The sequence below is a fragment of the Sorex araneus genome, chromosome 3 (assembly GCF_027595985.1).
Source record: "Sorex araneus isolate mSorAra2 chromosome 3, mSorAra2.pri, whole genome shotgun sequence".
Lineage (NCBI taxonomy): Eukaryota > Metazoa > Chordata > Mammalia > Eulipotyphla > Soricidae > Sorex > Sorex araneus.
The window spans coordinates 149,727,421-149,734,348 of record NC_073304.1 but is presented as its reverse complement, the minus strand read 5'-3'; the positions used below and the strand labels follow the sequence as shown (position 1 = coordinate 149,734,348).

At 44.2% G+C, this 6,928-nt stretch overlaps 1 pseudogene; it reads right to left on the bottom strand.

Moving 5' to 3' along the window:
• Positions 1 to 360: 360 nt before the first annotated feature.
• On the bottom strand, positions 361 to 6,201 carry LOC129403495 (probable global transcription activator SNF2L2; annotated as a pseudogene).
• Positions 6,202 to 6,928: the final 727 nt, after the last annotated feature.

Here is a 6,928-nt window from a genome sequence, read left to right as displayed (position 1 = left end):
GTGCAAAGAAAGCAAAGATTAAGTACACTTTTGGGGAGAAGGAGATGATACACATTGGTAACACAGGAGTTCAGGTCAACAAAAGAAGCCATCCAATACACTATATAGATTGCAATATTCAATAGCATTTCAACAAAAGTTTTTAAAATCAAGAGCAAAAAAAAAGTAAGCAATGTTTACAGTAGACATAAATCTTATACAATTCAAAACGCAGCTTTTTTCAGATCATAGAGCATAAAATGAAAAAATGTATATGCAGGTGAAGTCTAACTACTATACATTTATTTATCACCTATTAAAGTTTCTTATATGTACCACAGTGTAAAAAAACCAATACCGAACAAATAAGAACCTTGAAAATTGCCTGATGAAAAATAAAAAAACAGTGGCTTTTAATGGCTTCTTCTGGTTATCAGTGCTACAAAAAGACAAAAATCTTCTCATTTGAACAAGTGATAAAACCAGGTACAATCAAATCATTACCAAATTAGACCCACCCATAGAAATATACTATCTACCCACATATTTTCCATCAAAAGCTTTTTTTAAATTTTCTTGTTTTAATCTTTGAATCTTTGAGGCCGATTTGGTCACAATATGTTACAAATGTTTGTGTGCATTTTTTTTACACCATGATATCATATGTTTGTCTAGCACTATTCTAAAGCTAGTTTATAGATGATGATGATATAAGAAACAACCCAGTGTCCCTATGACAAATGAACTCACTGGGTAAAAATGAGAGAGGGGAGGAAGTTCAGTTCTACCAATGAAAACAGGTTCATATTGATCACTCATCATCAGTCCTGCTTGCTTTGGACTGTTCATTTTCATCCTGCTCTTCATCACTGTCAAAATCGCTCACTACAGGTTTGGCTTTTCCTCGATTTGGCCTTTTCTTGCCTTTTCCTTTATCCCAACCTTTCTCCTCTTTCTTATTGAGCTTGATTTTAACCTTAACAGATTTTGCCTCAGACTCTGACTCTTCTTCATCTTCTTCCTACTCCTCATTGGTTTCATCCTCACTCTCTTCTTCTTTGGCAATTTTCTGCCGAGCACTCTTAAACACCGACTGCAGAACAATGGAGTCTTCATAGATCTGGGATCCCTCCAAGTTGAATGTCTGGGCATTGTGACAGAGGAGCATGACATCTTTCTCCAGGTCACCCAAGCTCCGGTACTTGTGATTACGGATTCTTTCCTTTATTTTTTTTTTTGAAATCCACTGGCTTCCTGATTAATTCATAATATTCTGGTAATTATTTCCTTGAAGGTAACTGAATGAAGACTTCACTGAGCTGTCACCCCGAATTGTTTCCTTCTATTTTCAACTGAGAATTACTGGGCACCTTCTCCATGGTACGCCTGTCCTTGTAGTTTATCACAGTATCAATGATGGCGTTCATCTGCTTTGTCAGTTTAGGGGGATTTGGCGATAGTTTCTCAGCTGGAGGATGGCCTCTTCTCTTTTTAGCCTTTTCCACATCCTTCTTCTTGGGATCTTTTTCCACATTTCTTCGTATTTTTCGCTTCTTTTTTTTTTTTAAATAATTTTATTGAATCACCATGTGGAGGGTTACATAGTTCTCAGGATTATGTCGGTTATACAATTCTCAAACACCCTTCCCTTCACCAGTGCCCATCTCCCATCACCAACCCCCCCAGTATACCTGCCACCCCCTCCCACCTCCCCAGTCCCCACCCTTGTACATGATAAGTTCCACTTCGTTTATGCCTTATCTCGATTACATTCCATGTTTCAACACACAACTCACTACCGTTGTTGGGGTTTCCCCCAAAAAAGGAAAGCAGTCCTATTGCCAAGGAGGCATTTGATAGTTCTCCACTGCTAAGAATATAGAGATATTAAGTCCCGCTGTTTGTTACATAACTTTTCTTTTTCCCCCTTGCCCCGCGCCACCGAGTTCACGCCTGTTTGGTAATCGCCACGCTGCCTGACAAGGGAAAAAAAAACCGAAAAGGATGGTTATTTCCCGTCATCGGCAGGCGTGGGGCTCTGGCTTAGTTGATAGACTAGTAGAGTTTCTGCAAGCAGTTTCTGGAACCGAAGGGCTTGCGCTGGTATCGGCTCCGGCTCGAGATTCCACCAGCGTCCCACTGTTCCATGTACATAATTTTTCCCCTTATATCCCATTCCCACGCCACCAGGTCTGTTTGCTTAATGGACATCACACTATGTTTGACACCACGCCGCGTTTCTTCCCGAGAAAGAAGGATATTTCTTTTCAGCCGGCGTGGGGATATAGCTTAGTTCAGTCTAGAGAGATGGCTACCACTTTGATTGCCGTCAATATTTCAGCAACAGACTTACTATTCTTGTTAGGATCTCCCACAAAAGTCCGACCCATTAAAAAGGGACATATTACATATTGCTGATGCTAAGATGACATTAGGTTTTGGGTTTCTGTCTAAAGTCCAGGGAAAGTACAACCAGAAATAACATCACTACAAACTTTTACCCTTTTATGGTGCTCATAAGATGGAGAAGCCTAGAGAGAGGCTCGGCGTCTCCATTTTGCGCTCAGGAAAACCGCGGATCCTGCGCTGTGCTCAGGGGGGAGGTGTGGAGAGAGAGAGAGGTTAAAAGAATTGGGGGATGCCCGGCTCCCACTGTTTCAGCGCACCGTGGGGTCTCTGGTCCCATGCCGGAATTAGTTCTGTGGGCTGTTTGGAGTCCAAGAGCGCTTCCTTGGGCTCTTCCATCATGCTCGCTCCGCAGCAGGGTCCAAAGGGAAGCACACGTGGGGGAGGTGGGTTTAAGTATCTATCTGCTGTGGGTGGGGGTCGCCGCCCCCGCCCCCTGGGGCCTCCCGCAGGCGCGCGCGCCTCCCGTTTCAGCTGGATCGCCGTCTCCATTTTGCGCTCAGGAAAACCGCGGATCCTGCGCTGTGCTCAGGGGGGAGGTGTGGAGAGAGAGAGAGGTTAAAAGAATTGGGGGATGCCCGGCTCCCACTGTTTCAGCGCACCGTATTTTTCGCTTCTTAAGCCGCACTTCCTCCTCCATTTCTTCCAAATTGCCATCTTCAATGGCCTGTGAATCTATACTACAAAATTTCTCACTGTATTTTGTTTCAAAACCTTTAGAACCTGTTACTCATCCCTAGTGCTTTTAAGTATACACCAGTATCTTTCCTCACATATTCCAATATAATGATCCATGATCAAAAACAACAATTGGTCAATATAAAATAAAAAGTACAGGACAGGAACCTGAGTGATAGTACAGTGGGTAGAAGATTTACCCCCTTGCGTGAAACTGACCTGGGATCAATTCCTAACCTCACATATGGTCCCCCAAGCTGCCAGGAGTGATCCCAGGTCAGAGTCAGGAGGAAGCCCTCTGTATAGCTGAGCTGGCATGGCCCAGGAACCAAAAGTTAAAACAAAAAACTCACAGAACATAAGGACCATCTCTTTCCTAGTCTATTAGCTTCTCAAATACCTCAAGAAGACCTAGACAATTAGTAGGAGTCAGGAATGAAGGCAGACACTGACTCATAATGAAATGCACAGCCTGATTGAGCATCTCATCAGCAAGCTTATTCCAGGTAAAGGTGGTTACATCACTTATTTCTTAAAGCCTCAACACCAGCTCACTAGATACATCCTGTCCCCAGCAGTAACAAAGCAATAGACTCTCTTGGTGCCAAACTTGGGGCTGTGAAAGAGGTAAGACAGGCTGAGTGGAATAAAGAGGAGAAATTCAGAGTAGAGGCTACTGTGACCCAAGTCTATGCTTTCTTCCTCCTGGTCAGCCAGGGCCTCTGAGTTGGCAGTCAGCATACCATAGCACTAAAGCATCAGATGGAGGATGTGACAGGACATAGCTGTTCAAAGAGCCTTGTACTAAAAAGAAAAGTTGCCAGTCTCTATAAACAATCACTTGTATCACTTGTCCTCCTGTTGATCTTTGATTTGCTCCAGCGGGTGCCAGTAACATCTCCGTTCATCCCTGTCGTATGCTAGTGTAACCCAATAGTATATGCTTGCTCCAGGAACACTAAGAGCCTCAAACCATTCATTCAGGGTTTTGACAAAGAAGTCTGACCATCTCGTAGGTGGGCAGCCATGCAGTCTTTTGACATCCCGTGGAATCCAGTCAGTAACAGCTCTAGTCCAGTGGTTGCCTCTAAATCCCATTACGTGTCCGGCCCATCTGATTTTTGACACCTTGGCAAATGAGGCAGCGTCCCTGATTCTTGATTATTGCCGGAGGTTGGAACTCCAGATTCCTTCTCTCACTTGAGTGAAATGTGATACTCCAAGCATAGCTCTTTCGATTTTCCTCTTTGGGATACCTGAATAGTGTAGGGCCCAGGTCTCTGAGGCAGGAAGAATGGTGGAGTCGAAAAGATGTGCCTGGAGCCAGAGGTTCTTCATCCTCTTAAGCACTTCTTTGAGGCTCTTGAAGGCGTTCCATGCTGCTCTCTTCCTCCTGCACAATTCTGGTGCCAAGTCATTCCTCATGTTGAGTTCTTCACCCAGGTACACATAGCTGCTGCATTCGGAGATGTTTGTTCCATTGAGAGCAAATGGAATGTCAGGGAGTAGTTCATTTTTCATAAGCATTTTTTTAGTGAGATTCAGCTGCAGTCCAACCTTTCCACACTCTCGGTCGAAGTCGGACAGCATTTGTGCTGCTTGGCTAATGTTTGGTGTTATGAGAACGATGTCACCACCAAAGCGAAGGTGGTGTAGTTTGCCAACCGTCTTTCTTCACTCCCATTCCTTCCCATTCCAGTCGTCCCATGGCATTCTCAAGGGTGGTACTGAAGAGTTTCAGTGAAAAGATATCACCCTGCCAAAACCCTCTCTTTACATTGATGATCACTTCCTTGTAGAATGGTGAGATTCTGGTGATGAATCTGTAATACAGCTCGCAGAGGATCTTATGTACTGAGTTTGAATGCCCTGTTTGGTGAGGGCTTCGATGACCACTTCAGTCTCAATAGAATCAAAGGCCTTCTTTAAATCGATGAACGTTAGACAGAGCGGTATCTTGAACTCTCACGAAACTTCAATGAGCTTGGTCACTGTGTAGATGTAGTCGGTCATGCTGAATCCTTTTTGGAACCCAGCTTGCTCACATGGTTGTCCTTCATCTAGTGTTCTTCCTATTATGCTCAGGATGACTGGAATGAACAACTTGTAGATGACGGACAACAGGCAGATTGGGCGATATATGCTGATGTCGTGGTTGTCTCCCTTCTTGTACAGCAGAACAGTCCTGCTGGATTTCCACTGGGATGGAACTTGCATATGGACAGGTAGTGTGTGAAGAGCCGAGCCAGTGTATTGATGAGTACTGGCGGCAGATTCTTCAAGTGTTTGGGTCTGACCTTGTCTGGACCGGGTGCTGTATGTGTCTTTACCGACAAAATGATGTGTCAGATTTCGGAAGGGAGGACGCTGGGAATGACATATCCATCCTGCAGAATTTGGTATGTGGGCAGGTGGACGTGGCTGTCAAAGAGATCTGAGTAGAAGACGTGAATAATCCTCTCTATTGCCCTCTGGAAGATGTGATAGATCCATCAGGACATCAGAGGGCAGTTATCTTGGTCTTGTAGTTGGCGAAGGACAGGCAAGCATTGCGAATACTTTTCCTAGCTTCTGCCACATTGGTCAACACTGCTGCTCTTCTGTCTTTGAGATATTCCTTTATTGCTTCTCTGCACAGCTTTGAGAGCTCGGACATTAGCTTGTGATTGCCCGAGACTCGTGCCAAACCACATTGGCAAATGAGCTCGAGAGTTTTCAAAGACAGGTGTCTGTGGATTTCCCACTCTTGGCATTCTTTGCACAGTCAAAGAGGTGCTGAACCAGTTGATCATATTCCTCATTGTTGTTGTCAACAATGGCATCTTCCCACGTTGTTGCAATAATGCCAAAGAGCTCCCAGTTGGTGGTCATTCTGGGAGTTCTCTTCTTAAATTTAAACTTTGCAGACTTTTCTCCCCACTCTGTAAAGTAGAATTTTGCATGAAGGAGACGATGTTTCAATACCATTTGGAATTTGGGGACAATAGCGACATCGGTCCGGCAAAACCTTCGATTGAATATGATGTGGTCAATTTTGTTGTGGAACTGTCCACCAGGAGATTTCTATGTCCAACATTTAGATTTGTTTTTTTGGAACTGTGAGTTACCATGGACCTGTGAGTTACCATTGGTCGACATGATGAACTCAGACAGTCTCTCACCCTGTTTGTTCCATTCTAGGCTATGGGTCCCGATGTGGAGTTCTTCGGGCAACATTCTCAGTCCTATCTTGGCATTAAAATCACCAACAATGATCTTGTAGAAGGTGTGGTCTTCTTTATAAAACTTCTCCAGCTCCCTGTAGAACTTCTCAATTTATTCTTCATCATCGTTGGATGTTGGTGTTGGTGCATAGACAACAAAGATAGAAACTGCCAGCAGTGAGCCACACCTATTCAAGCATAATTGTCCGATTTGGTTTGTTAGGCTTTTGAATGAATCAATGCTCATGGCCAAGTTTGAGTTGACAAGGACACCAAGGCCACCAATGCCTCTGTTGTCGCATGTTCTGAGGAACAGTTCTTCTCCAGTGTTGAACATAGCTTGATGTGATTGATGCCTTCTTGTTTCGGTCAGACCAATGATGTCGTACATGATCTGCTGCACTTGTACCATCAGGTCCTCTATGGATGCCTCCAATGCTAGCGTACATGCATTGAAAGTACAGACAGTCATTTTAGTCCTTCTTCGTTTTGACAGCCTAGTTCGTCCCTGAGATTTCATCAGCCTCCTTGCTCATCCTTCTTAACACTGCCTTATTGGGGGCTCTTCCAGTGTCATGCTAATGAGGCCCATTGTTACTGTTTTTGGCATATTGAATATGTCACGGGTAGCTTGCCAGGCTCTGCTGTGCGGGCGGGGTACT